Source organism: Kogia breviceps, chromosome 2 (genome assembly GCF_026419965.1).
Source record: "Kogia breviceps isolate mKogBre1 chromosome 2, mKogBre1 haplotype 1, whole genome shotgun sequence".
NCBI classification, from domain to species: domain Eukaryota; kingdom Metazoa; phylum Chordata; class Mammalia; order Artiodactyla; family Physeteridae; genus Kogia; species Kogia breviceps.
Genome location: NC_081311.1, coordinates 120,560,325 through 120,576,087, shown reverse-complemented (window position 1 = coordinate 120,576,087; position 15,763 = coordinate 120,560,325). Strand labels below are relative to the sequence as shown.

The window sequence follows — 15,763 nt, the reverse complement described above, 5'->3', positions numbered from 1 at the left end:
GAGTCAGGGAAGAGAATTCAATACAGAAAAACAGGGACTTCCTGGTGGCACAGTAGTTAAGAATCCGCCTGCCAATGCAGGGGACACAGATTTGAGCCCTTGTCCAGGAGGATCCCACATGCCACGGAGCAACTAAGCCCATGAGCCACAACTACTGAAGCTGGTGAGCCTAGAGCCCGTGTTCCGCAACAAGTGAAGCCACTGCGATTAGAAGCCCGCGCACCGCAACGAAGAGTAGCCCCCACTCACCACAACTAGAGAAAGCCTGCGTGCAGCAACGAAGACCCAACACAGCCATAAATAAATAAACAAATAAATAAATAAAATTTTAAAAACAGCATCTGCAAGCAAAAGACACAGAGACAAGTGAAAGCAAAAGACATTTTCCAGGCTCTGTGAAGAGCAGAGTTTTCTGGCACGCTGAATAGATGGTGAGAATGAAAGGCAAGGAAAATAGGTAGGCCAGCATCTCAAATGCCATGTCAAGGAACTTGAAATTGACTCTGCAGGAGATGGGAGTCATGGGAGCCTTTCAGACAGGTGTGATGTGGTCACGGGTGCATTTTCTGCAGAACCTAAACCTAAGTAGGCATCAGAATCATCGGGAGATTTTCAAAATCACTTACTATAGACAGAAAAGTACAGAAAACAATATAACAATTCTCCATTCTCAATGAAATCATGTCAATGTTTTGCCACTTTGGCTCTAGAATTTTTTAAGAGAAATAAACCATACCTCTCCTTGAGCGAGCTCCCCTTTGTTCTCTTCCTCAGAAATAAACACTTCTCTTCGATGAGTATCCTTCTGGTCCACATTTATACAGCTGACCCTTCAACATGGGTTTGGTTCGAACTGTGAAGGTCCACTTATAGGTGGATTTTTTTTTCTATAGTAAACACTACAGTATTACATGATTATGGTTGGTTATCTGAAGATGCAGAACCACAGATATGGAGGAATCCTGTATATGGAGGAACTGCATATACTGAGGGCTGACTATAAGTTAAGCAGATTTTTGACTGTGCAGAGGGTAGACACCCCTACCCCTGCATTGTTCAAGACTCAAATGTATACAGGTATATGTATAGATTCATAAAAACTATACAGCATTGGTTTTGTCCTAAAATTACATAAATGATACATTGAGTAAACATTGTTCTAAATTTGCTTTACTCACTGTGAAGCATCTTTAAAAGTTCAGAGGCCTGCATCCCACCCAGACCTAATTAACCATAATCAGTGAGTGGAGATATCCAGAAATACTCAGTTTTAAAAATCACAGTTCATTTTGATGTTACTAGATCTGCATTTGGGAGTCACTGGTATAGAAGACGAATTGGAGGGAAGATGAAATACAAGTAGGAACAGCAGTATGAAGGTTTTGCAATAATTCGAGCAAGAGGTGATACAGTCCTCAGCAAGGGCAGTGGAAATGGAAATGAAAGATAAAGACAGGTTCTGAGGCCCTATGAGGATAAAAGCAATAGAATTTTGTAACTAATTAGATTCTCGGGTGAGAAAAAGTAGTAGCTGAGAAATGGCCCTGAGGATCTGAAGTAAATGGAGGACAGTGACACCATTAACAGAAATGAAAAACACAGGAGGAAGCACAGGCTATGGGAGATAAAACTGATTTGGTTTTAGACGTGTGAATTTGAGGTCTCAGCAGGACTTCTCTGTAAGTATCTTCAACAGGCATTTATACTTGCTAGAATAGGTCAAGAGAGAAGGTCAGGGCTCAGGATGCAGACCTAGGAATCCCTACTTAAAGGTAACAGCGGTGTATATGGAAATGGCTATGTTTGTTTCAGAAGAGAGCCTTGGGCAGGTCCTTGGGGGATGCATATATTTAGGGGAGAGCAGATGAAGGAGAGCTAACTCATGACACTGAGTGGTGGCCAGAAGTAGGTGAAGGGTAGCTGGGATCAGGAAGCCACAGGAAGGATCAAGCGTCAAGAATCCACAGTAATCTGAGTGTGAGACTGAAGATGAGGCCAGAGAGAGGTCATTAAACTGAAGAATCAGTGACCTTTCAAAGGTGAGAAAATACAAGGCTAAAGGAAGTAAGATGGAATTGGATCAGGAAACAGGAAGACATCCTGTTAAAAATGGTAGACTGATAATACAAATTCCTGTGCTTCCCTTCCCAGATCCCCACTAAAAAGATATCCCATGCTCTTAGACTGGAAGAAGAAATGTTAAAATGGCCATACTACCCAAAGCAATCTATAGATTTAATGCAATCCCTATCAAAATACCCATGACATTTTTCACAGAACTAGAAGAACTAATCCTAAAATTTACATGGAACCACAAAGACCCAGAATTGCCAAAGCAATCCAAAGGGAAATAAAACAAAGCTGGAGGCATAATCCTCCCAGACTCCAGACAATACTATAAAGCTACAGTAATCAAAACAGCATGGTATTGGCACAAAAACAGACATATAGATCAATGGAAAAGAATAAAGAGCCCAGAAATAAATGACACACGTATGGTCAATTAATCTTTGACAAAGGAGGCAAGAATACACAATGGAGAAAAGACGGTCTCTTCAGCAAGTAGTGTTGGGAAAGCTGGACACCTGCATTTAAATCAGTGAAGTTAGAACACTCCCTCACACAATACACAAAAATAAACTCAAAATGGCTTAAAGACTTAAATGTAAGACATGACACCATAAAACTCCTAGAAGAGAACATAGGCAAAACATTCTGACAAAAATCATAGCAATGTTGTCTTAGGTCGTCCTCCCAAGGCAAGAGAAATAAAAGCAAAAATAAGTAAATGGGATCTAATCAAACTTATAAGCTTTTACATAGCAAAAGAAATCATCAACAAAACAAAAAGACAACCTACAGAATGGGAGAAAATATTTGCAAATGATGTGACTGACAAGGGGTTAATATCCAAGATATTCAAACAGCTCATACAACTAAATATCAAGAAAACAAACAATCCAATCAAAAAATGGGCAGAGACCTCAATAGACATTTTTTCAAAGACGACATACAGATGGCCAACCAGCACATGAGAAGATGCTCAACACTGCTAATTATTAGAGAAATGCAAATCTAAACCACAATGAGCTATCACCTCACAACAGTCAGAATGGCTATCATCAAAAAAGACAATAAGTGTTGTCAAAGATGTGGAGAAAAGAGAACCCTTGTGCTGTTGGTGGGAATGTAAATTTATGCAGCCACTATGGAAACTTTATGGAGGTTCCTTAAAGACCTAAAAATAAAGCTACCACATGATCCAGCAATCCATTCCTGGGTACATATCTGGAAAAAATGAAAACTCTAATTCGAAAAGATATATGCACTGCAACATTCATAGCAGCACTATCTACAATAGCCAAGACATGGAAACAACCCAAGTGCCCACCAAGAGGCAACTGGCTTCAGAAGATGTGGTGTTTATATACATACATATATACAATGGAATATTCCTCAGCTATTAAAAAAAGAATAAAATATTTCCATTTGTAGCAACATTCATGGACCTAGAGAATATTACACTTAGTGAAGTAAGTCAGACAGGGAAACACAAATATTATGCAATTATCACTTATATGTGGATTCTAAAAATAACAAAAATGAATCTATATACAAAACAGAAACAGACTCATAGACATAAAAAACAAATTTATGGTTACCAAATGGGAGAGGGAGGGAAATTAGGAGTATGGAATTAACAGATACAAACTACTCTACATAAACTAGATAAGCAACAAAGATTTACTGTATAGCACAGGGAACTGTAGTCAATATCATGTAATAACTTATAATGGAATATAATCTGAAAAAAATAACTGAATCAGTTTGCTGTACGCCTTAAAGACAATATTGTAAATCAACTATGCTTCATTTTTTTTTTTAAATGGCAGACTGTAATACACGTTTGTCTTTCCCTTCCCAAATCCCCACTAAAAAGATTGCTGGTTAAAATGATTAAATTTTTCCTTACTAAAGTAAAGAACTAGAAGCAGCTAACTGCAGAAGAGAGATTTTGGAAAATAGAAGGACAAATGGTAACTAATTTAGCTTATGGTATTCTTTGCCCTGCCAATAGCCTGCCAAGTAGGATACCAACAAGAAACAAACTAATGGGGCTTCCCTGGTGGCGCAGTGGTTGAGAGTCCGCCTGCCGATGCAGGGGACATGGGTTCGTGCCCCGGTCCGGGAAGATCCCACATGCCGCAGAGCAGCTGGGCCCGTGAGCCATGGCCGCTGAGCCTGCGCGTCCAGAGCCTGTGCTCTGCAACGGGAGAGGCCCACATACAAAAAAAAAAGAAACTAACTTGTTCTGTAGAATCCCTGAGGGGCTCAGCACCTGAAGAGCAGGTAGCAAAAGAGCAGGGGTGGATCTTAGGTTGAAAACAGAGAGACTATTTAAAAGCAGTCAGACTAACTTAGACCTGCAGAGCCCCTCCCCAGCTCTGCACAGCAAGGCATCGAACTCTACAAAAAAAACAAGGCTTCATCCTTTGGAGAAAAGTAAGAAGAGGATTCTCTGGCTTCAAAGGCATCAGGCACCAGTGGAGCAGTAGGACAAAGTGTAAAACTGACAACTAGTGGGTCCGCAGTAATCCGCATACTCAAACGCCCACTCGTACAACAGCAGCACCCAGGTATAGGACCACAGACCTTCTCCCTCCCTTGTCCCCCTTCATACCCCACCTTACTCCTCACGCTCGTGGGAGACTGGACAATCTTCTGGAAAAACTAAGTGCCCCAGAGAAATACCCATATGTACTCACCATTCATCACCTACAGAAGAGCCCCACCGACTTACAGCCAAGGATGACCAGACTTTGGGGAAAGCCTCCCTGCGTGAAAAAGTGGAGCCAACCAAATGCATAAACAGATACAAGGAACTCAGAGACAATAAGGAAGATGAAGATGTTGTGGCAACCTAGAGGCTCCAATGGCCCAGAATGCTATTTAACTTGGTCAGTACAGTTTCTTTATATGGAAAAATTCACATAAAAAACATAAAAATCTGTATTTCTTATTTGTCTTGAAAAAAGTTAAAAGCTCTGGCAATTCCAGACTCATGTGGTAACTCCACATGTCTAGAGCCAAGAACAAGAGCAAGAAACAGACAAACCAAGCATGTGTGAGCTTGGGAGTTCTTCTGAGGAGAGGTTTTGAGCTATTACTGTATTTGCAAAAGGGTCCATGACCCAAAAAGGGGTAAAGAGCCTTGAAACAGCCCCTCTTCCTTTCCCAACATTCAACCATCCCCTAAGTGTTCTGCCCTCTGCTGCTCCCACATCTGTAGTTTGGCCAAGACATACATTTCACTCCTTTAATGTCTTTTTAGTCACTCCCTCCAGCCCTTAATCCCTTTAAGACTCTTTCTAAATTCCTCCAATTTGTTCAAATCCAGCCATGAAGTCCTGCCTTTCTTTTCCCTGGGAAGATGTAACACAGTTTAGAATTACTAAGCAAAAGTAAAAGCTTTTACAACGAATATCCAAGATTTGACACGTCAAATCAACTTCTCACACTCAGCCAGCCAGTTTAGAAAGGAAAATTGCCGAGCTTTCCAGGGAATGCGAAGACTAGATTTTTGTGTCTAGATATTCCCTTACTATTTCTTCTGCATTAAAATTACATAGATAAATGGGTCAAGAGAGGTCTGTTCTTGCAGTTATCTTGAAATATTCTGAAAAAAAGGAAGAATCAAAACGACCCACAGCTTAGAACACAAGTCTACAACCATCTCTGATTTGAAAAATACACACACATACACACACACATACACACACACACACACACACACGTTGGCTCATATGAATAAATCTGTAATCAGCCAAGCCTGCTCTACCCAACCCCAAGACTTCTTGCAATCACATCAGACAATTTACTCTAACTGGAGGTAATCACAATACACAAATTCCTGCCAAATGAGAATACATTTAAATTCCTCTTAAAGCTTTTCAAGATACAAAAAGCCTGCCCTTCAGAAATACTTTCTCCTAGGTTAATGAGTTGGATCATTCTGTTTATCGCAAGCCAAAGGTAACCTGGTAGCTGGACCAATAAAAGTTCTTTCTCATATAGCTTCACTGTGGGGTTTCTGCTTTCTTTTGTGTTCTGTTTTAAACGTGCAGAGTTATGGGCCATACAACTATCTACAAAGCCTCCGGAAGCCCAGTGGATGTTGGGGCCTTGGGCACAGTAAGGCTCCAGGAGAATTTGAGTCAATGCCCCGGCGCAGACACTGAGGGCCTGGGATTGTGCACCCTCCTACGTAGAGTCCTGGCCCAGGACTGTGTGGAGGGCCCTTTGCCTGACCGGCACCCAGCACCGCACTTGTGGGATGGAACCTCAGGAGGAGGCCTGTATTCTAGGTTCAGTTCTGGAACTTTCCATGCAGGCACCTTGAGTTTCATGCCTTAACACATTTTCTAGGAAATCTGAAAAGATAATAGTCTGGGAAAAGCTCTGCAACGTTTAAAACATGTTCCTAGGGCAGCAAGTAAGTATGAGGAGGGTCTCCCACAGCTGCCAGCCCCGAAGTCTCCAATGCCTTTTGTTGTTGCTGCAGGGATCTTACTGGAGTTGCTTTTCCTTCATATATCCTTGGGGTTGTTCATATTTGGGGTTTTCCAGGAAGGGATCCAACAGCCACAGTTCAGGCATGAAAGTCTGAAGCTGAGAGCGTCTTCAGTATCTGGGCGTCCTCTAGCCTGAGCCTTCCAAGTTACCTCTAACCTGATTATAATAGTTCTCTACTTAAATTCCTCCAAGTATCTTCTATTGCTTCCCAGGGAAAGGTGAAACTCATTTAACCAGGCCCGGCCCCTTACACCTACCTGCTGTCCGAGCGCTCTAGCTGCTCCGGTCACATGGGCTTTGTTTCTGACATTCATTTATGCGGAGCTCCATCCTACCACAGAGCCTTTGGATGTGGTGTCCTCCAACCTAGAGAGCTTTCCCCTCTCTTCCTCTTGCCCTTAACTCCCACCAGTCCTTTCTATTTCATGTCATGAGCCACTTGGCCTGGAAAGCCTTATCTGACCACTCTCACTGTGTTTTTAACTCCATCTAACAAAGGCTCTCAGTGCAGTCTACTGGGAGCACTTAAGACAGCTGCAATTTTACATTTGCTAGTATGATGATGTGCTTAATATCTGTCTCCCACATTGGATTTAAGCCCCATGAGAGACAAGGCCATGTCTGGTTTTGTTTATCCATCGTATCACCATTGGCACAGAACAGAGGCTGAATAATCCAGACTGATATCCTCTGATATCCCCCAATGTCCCTAAAGAAACTGGTCCCGTAGCCCAAGCACAGAGAACTCTGAGAGGAGCCACTCACCAAATGTCTTCTAAGTGCCTAAGCCTACGAGGATCTCGACCTGGACTAAGAGAAGGGAATTCATAATCCCCGTGCATAATTCTGCACTGGTCAGAACCCACCATCAGCAGGCCTGATTTTAGTTTAAAGAAACCCACTTTAAAACTGTGCTTCCCAAATTTCTGAATGATGGACCTCTTAGAGCATGTGATGAAAGCCATGTGTCCTTTTCCCAGAAAAATGCACACGTGCATCAGTTTATGGGGTCCTCAGAACCCCTGAAGCCCCACCTATAGGGAACACAATCAATGGACAATGAGAGAAGTATAACAACCAAAACCATGTTTTATAAGGAGCAGACGAAGAACTAAATTTTAAAGGAAAAACTCAAGGATGGACAACATGAAAGCTGGTGTGTGAAGGCACAGCAAGTGGAATCAGAAGTTTGTTTCCATAGTATCTCCTCTGCTGGGGGTTACTTCTCTGGTCTCCCCAGTCATATTTAGCTGTCCCTCCTCTGTTTCTATAGCCCCTTGGGTATGCTATGATTCTAACCTATAAAACATTAGGCCTTTGTCTAAAGGGCCAGGTATGGGCTCCACTTCGGCTAGAAATGTCCAAAGAAACAGTGCTGGGAAACCCTATACCCATTCCCTGCCTCCTCTTAGCTTGTAAAAATCACTGTCAGCTCATGGGTCATACAAAAACAGGTGACAGGCTGGCTTTGGCCACAGGCCACAGTTTGCCATCCCCTGCACAAGACTGTAAGCACTGATGGATCAATCAGTCGGTCCCCACTGCCCACGCCACTATGAGCTCCCCAAAGGCAAAAGTCATAACTTGTTTCACCCTGGGGTCCGAGTTCTAACACAGTGATGGGTACACAGTTGAAGCTTAATATATACATTATTTTTTTTTTTTTTTTTTTTTGCGGTATGCGGGCCTCTCACTGTTGTGGCCTCTCCCGTTGCGGGGCACAGGCTCCGGACGCACAGGCCCAGCGGCCATGGCTCCCGGGCTTAGCCGCTCCGCGGCATGTGGGATCTTCCCGGACCAGGGCACGAACCCGTGTCTCCTGCATCGGCAGGCGGACTCTCAACCACTGCGCCACCAGGGAAGCCCAATATATACATTATTGAATGAAAGGATCCTGCTCATCCTTCAAAACTGAGCTCAGAGGGCACCTCCACGAAGACTTCCCTCATTGTCCAATTTGAACTGATCTCGTCTCACCTAGCAGTGCCCACTGACCACGCTCAGGCACCTAGGCCATGTACTGTGGCTGTCCACCAGCTGAAGCAACTGACAACGAGCAGCTTATGTAGCAGAAAACAGAATCCATTTCTTGCTAATTTTCAGGTGTGGTTTTTCACTATCTTACGGAAAATATAAAATAACCACTCACTATGTACTCTCATAAGCTAGGCTTTTCAAAAGGCATATCAAAAGTGGGGATGGGGGCTTCCCTGGTGGCGCAGTGGTTGAGAGTCCGCCTGCCGATGCAGGGCACGCGGGCTCGTGCCCCGGTCCAGGAGGATCCCACGTGCCGCGGAGCGGCTGGGCCCGTGAGCCTTGGTCGCTGAGCCTGTGCGTCCGGAGCCTGTGCTCCGCAGCGGGAGAGGCCGCAGCGGTGAGAGGCCCGCGTACCGCAAAAAAAGAAAAAAAAAAAAGTGGGGATGACTCCAAGAAATCTGTTAAATATTCTTGTGCAGCTGTTCACATCTTAGCATGTAATTAGTTATAACTGCAATTTTAAAAACAACTAAACTCTGCCAGTGTTCTTTACTGCATCTCATGATGATTCTGTCTTTATGCTCCCCAAAAGAGAGACAACTGGATGGAGATATCTGGGTCTAGAAACCACTGAGATTGAAACAAGTTTTTGCCACCCACGGTTAATTTCTTTGCCATTCTTTTGGGATGAAGGTGGAGTGATTTGAGAAAAACATCATTTTGCAATTTCAGAAGACAAATTTCTAAAATCATCAACTGGATAGCCAAAACTTGGTTGTGCAGACCTATGGTTTTCACCGACATCCTCAGCACAGGAAAACCAAGAACAGCTTTTTCTCATTGAATGTCCTTGCTGGGATTATAAACTCACTGGCATTTATAGTCCTAAAAAAAGTTGGAACCAAAATTTACATAACACTAGCCAAGAAGCCGGGGTGGATAAACAAAGGGGAATTAAAGTATGTTAATATTCTTGTCTCATAAGAGAGAAAGCTACCAATTAACAAACTTTGCTGGAAAATAAATTGATTCATGAATACAAAAAAGTAAAGGATAGTCTGTAAATGTAATGGGATATCCTAGATGGGCCCCTAGAACAGAGAAAAGACATTAGGTCAAAACTAAGGAAATGTGAATATGGACTCTACTTAATTATAATCTGTCATTACTGGATCATTAATTGTGACAAATGTGCCACACTAATGTAAGATGGTAATAATAGTAGGAATGTAAATTGGTGCAGCCACTATGGAGAACAGTATGGAGGTTCCTTAAATAATAGAGTTACCATATGATCCAACAATCCCACTTCTGCGCATATATCCAAAAACAGACAAAAACTCTAGTTTGGCAAGATACATACACCTCAATGTTCATAGCAGCACTACTTACAATAGCCAAGACATGGAAGCAACCTATGTGCCCATCAACAGAGAAGTGGCTTAAGAAGATGTGATATATATATATATATATATATATATATATAGATAGATATCTATCTATCTATATGTATACATACAATGGAATATTACTCAGCCATAAAAAATGAAATATTGCCATTTGCAGCAACATGGATAGACCTAGAGAATATTATACTTGGTGAAGTCAGACAGAGAAAGACAAATATTATATGATCACTTTTATGTGGAATCTAAAAAATAATAAAAATGAATCTATATATACAAAATAGAAACAGACTCACAGACACAGAAAACAAACTTATGGTTACCAAAAGGAAAAGGGAGGGAGGGAGAGGGATAAAACAGAAGTATGGGATTAACATATATCAATATAAACTACCATACATAAAATAGCTAAGCAACAAGGATTTACTGACAGGGAACTATACTTAATATATGATGGATAATAATCTAAATATACATATATACGTGTATACACACACACACACACACACACACACACACACACACACACACACACACACATAACTGAATCACTTTGCTGTATACCTGAAACTAATACAATATTATAACTCAACTATACTTTAATTAAAAAAATTAAAATTTAAAACAAAATATATTATTTATTTTAAAGAAAGAGTTAAGGATACAAGGAAGGGACAGTGGGGTCACATAACCACCATGGTCTATTGATTGATTGGTCAGGTAATTAATGCTCCTCATGAATTCAGAAAATATTTTGGTCTTCAAAGAGGAAGGATGCATTCTGAGAAGAAAGATTTTAAGAAATGCATTGCCCTCTCTCAACAATTAATAGAACAACTAGACAGAATATCAGCAAGGTTATAGAAGAATGTAAGACAAAAATACCACCAACCAACAGAATCTAATAGATATTTATGCAACACTCCAGCCCCAAACAGCAGAAACACATTCTTTCCAAATGCCCATGGAACACTGACCAAAAGAGACATCATGGGCTATAAAACCAACCTCCACAAATTTAAAAGAATTTATATCAGCCAGAGTATATTCTCCAACCACAACGAATCAACTAGAAATTAGTAACAGAAGGGTAACAGATAAAACTCCAAACACTTGGAAACTACACTTCTAAATGGGTCGAAGCCAAAGTCTTAAAGGAAATTTTAAAATATATTTAACTGAATGAAAATGAAAATACAATAGGTCAAAATAAGTGGAACACAGTTAAAGCAGTGTTGAGAGGGAAATTTAAAGCACTAAATGCAAACATTAAAAAAGCAATGTCTCAGAGCAATAATCTAGCTCCCACCTCAAGAATCTAGAAAAAGTAGAGTAATATAAACCCAAAGCAAGCAGATAGAAGGAAATAATAAAGCTAAGAGCAGAAACCCCACAGAGACCTTTAGAAGATGTGTGATCAGGATGGCAGGGTTTAGAGTGATGTAAGGGCCAACCAAGGAATGCCAAATATTGTCAGCAACCACCAGATGCTAAGACGATGCAAGGAAGGATTCCCCTACAGGTTTCAGAGGAGCATGGCCTTTCAGACACCTTGACTTCAGACTTCTACCCTCCAGAGCTGTGAGAGAATAAATTTCTCTGGTTTTGAGCCACCCAGCAGGTGGCACTTTGTTCCAGCAGCCTTAGAAGACTAAATCAGCTTCCAATTAGGCAAAGGGGAAAAGGAAGAATAAGAGAAAATTTGATTAGGGACTTCCCTGGTGGTCCAGTGGTTAAGACTCCATGCTTCCAATGCAGGGGGCCCAGGTTCGATCAGGCCCAGGCACCCTGCAGGGAACTAGATCCCGCATGCCGCAATGAAGATCCCACATGCCACAACTAAAGATCCTGCACACGGCAATGAAGATCCAGTGTGCCACAACTAAGACCCGTTGCAGCCAAATAAATAAAATTTTTTTTAAAAAGAAAAAGAAAATTTGATTAATCCAACAGAAGACAGGAACTATTTTTTAATAGAAAAAAAGGTTTTACAGCAGGCGGCCCGGGTTGGATCCCTGGTCAGGGAACTAAATCCCACATACATGCCACAACTAAGAGTTCACATGCCACAATTAAGGAGCTGGCTAGCCACAACTAAGGAGCCCTTGAGCCACAAATAAGGAGTCCGCCTGCTGCAACTAAGGAGCCCACGTACTGCAACTAAGGAGCTGGTGCTCCATAACTAAGAGCCTGAGAGCTGCAACTAAGGAGCCCACCAGCTGCAACTAAGACCCAGGGCAACCAAATAAATAAATAAATAAATAAATAAATATTTTTAAAAGGCTTTACATAACACAAAATAACATACCAGAAATAAATTCAAATATATCAGCAATTCAAAAAGTATGGACATATGAAATTCATTTATTAGAATACAAAATGCTGAATGGGTTTACAAATCTGATTCATTTATACAGTTTTCAAGTAACATTTCTAGAATAGAAAATGATAGAAATGTAGAAAGAATACAGAAAATGAAAAATATACCAAACATCACCTAAAAAGAGAAGAAGCTGGTATACCAATATTAATATCAGACAAAAAGGAACAATTCATGTGTTCAGTGCACCAAGAAGAAATAACTATAATGTTCCTAAACAATAATCATCTACAAAAATGTTGAGTGAAAGCTGACAACTATAAGGACAAATGGAAAAACCCAGAGTGGGAGATGTTCTCTTCTGAAAGAAGTGATTTGAGAACAGATGCAGGAGAAAACCAGTAGGGCTACAGAAAATGTGAACAATTTAACCAGCAAGATTAATACAAAAATACTCTTAAAACCCTGCTTCCAACAAACAGAATTCACATTCTTTTTTTTCCAGCACATGGGACCATTTATAAAATTATCCAGGTACTCGGTTTCCAAGAAGTCCCCACGTACTTCAAAGGATCATAGTCACACACATAATACCCCCATGACCAAAATACAATATTGTTTATCTCTGAATTCAACTTCATTCTAAGAGAAATAAAAATACAATAAACAGCATTTTTTGCCTACGCTGCACACACAAAAGAAGGGTAATACAAGGTGGTTGGTTAGGATGTGGGAAAACATGGACTCCCGGCCAAGGTGGGAGTGTAAATTGTTATAATTTGGGAAATCTATCAAAACTTAAAATACACATTTCCCCCTTGTCTACCAATCCTTTCCTGGAATTTTTGCTACAGATACACTTAGAAATGTGCAAAGCCAAGAGTGTACAAGGATTTTCATCACAGTATTGATTGTTACAGGAAAAGATACAAACACCTTAATGTCCATCAATGTGGGAATGATTAAACTGTGGTCTTCTAAGGTAACTGAATAGCACCAAGAATGAGACAATGCTACATTTATGATATTGAAGAGCTCCAAGATCTTTAAGATGTAAAACAATGTGTATAGCCGTGACCATTCTTTTATTTTTTCTTTTTTAAAATTTAATTTAACTTATTTTTTGTACAGCAGGTTCTTATTAGTTATCTATTTTTTTACATATTAGTGTATATATGTCAATCCCAATCTCCCAATTCATCACACACACACACACACACACACCCCACTGCCACTTTCCCCCTTTGGTGTCCATACGTTTGTTCTCTACATCTGTGTCTCTATTTCTGCCTTGCAAACCAGTTCATCTGTACCATTTTTCTAGATTCCACATATATGCGTTAATATACGATATTTGTTTTTCTCTTTCTGACTTACTTCACTCTGTATGACAGTCTCTAGATCCATCCATGTCTCTACAAATGACTGAATTTTATTCCTTTTTATGGCTGAGTAATATTCCACTGTATATATGTACCACATCTTCTTTATCCATTCGTCTGTCAGTGGGCATTCAGGCTGCTTCCATGACCTGGCAATGTAAATAGTGCTGCAATGAATATTGGGGTACGTGTGTCTCTTTGAATTATGGTTTTCTCTGGGTATATGCCCAGTAGTGAGAGGAAAAGGGTATTTATTTTCATTCTAGAAACATACCCTGCTAACAGAATCTGCTAACGGTGGTTGCTTCTCTAAGAACTGGGAGACAGGGAAGACTTATTTTAACTAAAAGAAATTATCTGCATTTTTACCATGTTCGTGTATTACTACTGAAATAATAAACAGGCAAAAAGCCTTGTCATTTTATTTGTTCATTTAAAGTACAGCATCTAAATAAAATGAAGTCTCTAGTGATAAGCCTAACAAACTGCAGATATTCCAAATTCCTTTGCACATTCCCTTTAAATTCCTTTATTGATGAACTGTCAGGGCTAACATGTCTGTGCAATTAAGCCAGCAAACACGTTCAACAAGGTTTTCAAGAAGTTCATTACCTGACTGGTACGTGGAAGCATGTTCAGTCAAAAACTGCAGGGCAAAAACAGTGCAAACAAATGGAAGACTGCTGCTTCCTTTCATGGCAAACCAGCTTGATGAATCCTGGCTACCTCTCTGATCTCTCCCCCCTCCCTACTCCCAAAGGACATACCAAGCAAATTCTAGCCCTACCTCAAGACCTTGGCAGGTGCTGTTCCTGTTTCCTGGAATGGTCCCAGCGCCACCACCACAGCAGCGCTCCCACTCTCTCAGGTAGTCACATGACTTACTCCACAGACTCACTCAGCTCTCGTTACACTTATCTCTTTTCCCATCACTTATCACTACCTAATATGATTTTCACTGCTTATTTGTTTGCTTTCCACACTAGAAGGTGAGCCCCATGAGGGCAATGTTTACTGCTGTCCACCAGTACCTAGTAGTACACGGTACATACATAATATTTAATTTATGTATGGGACATAAATTAAATAAAATTTGCAGATGGAAGATCTATAGCATAGCTTTACGTTTTGGCCAAACCCCATCTAATGTAAGTTTATTTTTTCACACTGCAGCTTTTTCTAGTCTTTTAGCCTAGCCAATTTTCAAAGATCGGGCAAATGGAGAAAAGTTCTCTCTGGAGAAAGAGCAGACTCAAGAAGGGAGAACGAACTTGTACCTCAATGCTGGATTTTGTTGAAATTCCCCAAGCTAACACATTACACGTTCAGAATCAGCATTTATTTTCTTGGTCATCCAATTGTAAAAGTTAGGGAAAACCCTTTCAAACAGTATGAGGAATAAAATCCCAATACTATACAGAAGCGTTCTAAAAGCAAGGATAAGGTCAATGAAGCTATTTGAATCTAAGCATCTCGGAGGGACCTCGGCCCTCATGACCCAGCAGGTATATCAGATCTAGCTAAGTCCCTGAGGATCAAGGATTCATCTGGCCATCCCCTGGAGGGACACCCTGGACCCTGATCAAATTCAGTTCTCTATTGGACTTCTCCTACTTACCTTCTCTGGGCTTCACTTACCAAAGAAATTGTGCTAACCGATGTTAGAGAATCACAGGGACAGAAAGTAGTTTCTCCACTTTGATGCTTCCAGACAGTTCTGCTTTGAAGGCATCCCTCCCCCATTTTGGTTCTTTAAGGGAGCCCCACATCCTGGGAAGCACTGAGTCCCAAGCTCACCCATCACTCGTTTCCCAGGTCTGACCCACAGAGAAGATGATATCAGTTGGCATCGAGCCAAATGCCCCATTGTCCCCAGCCCTTCCCCCACTGCATCCTTGTAACCCACTATATATAGAATGATCTGTCCAGTTCCTGCCACATCTGCATGGTTCTCTGGTGGCAGGTTATATACCTTTGTGAATTAGTGCACAGCCTAGCATCAGCCCAACAGTTTCTGGAATCCATTTCCAATAAAGAAAATAAGTGCCTACTATTAAAAGACTACACACACACACACACACACACACACACACACACACACACAT

The 15,763-nt window shown here is 41.0% G+C and overlaps 1 protein-coding gene and 1 long non-coding RNA gene across 8 annotated transcripts in view; one reads left to right on the top strand and one right to left on the bottom strand.

The window, feature by feature from the left end:
- Positions 1 to 15,763, bottom strand: part of LYPD6B (LY6/PLAUR domain containing 6B) — a 229,735-nt gene that overhangs the window by 79,456 nt on the left and 134,516 nt on the right. Inside the window, exon 2 of one of the 7 annotated variants that reach the window (XM_067025985.1) lies at positions 13,654 to 13,807. The exons of the other annotated variants lie outside the window; for them this stretch is intronic. The gene's annotated coding sequence lies outside the window, so the exon portion shown is untranslated. The remainder of the gene's footprint in view (positions 1 to 13,653; positions 13,808 to 15,763) is intronic. 7 annotated transcript variants of the gene reach the window in all.
- Positions 1 to 15,763, top strand: part of LOC136793595 (uncharacterized) — a 221,856-nt gene that overhangs the window by 178,702 nt on the left and 27,391 nt on the right. The gene's annotated exons all lie outside the window — the stretch shown is intronic.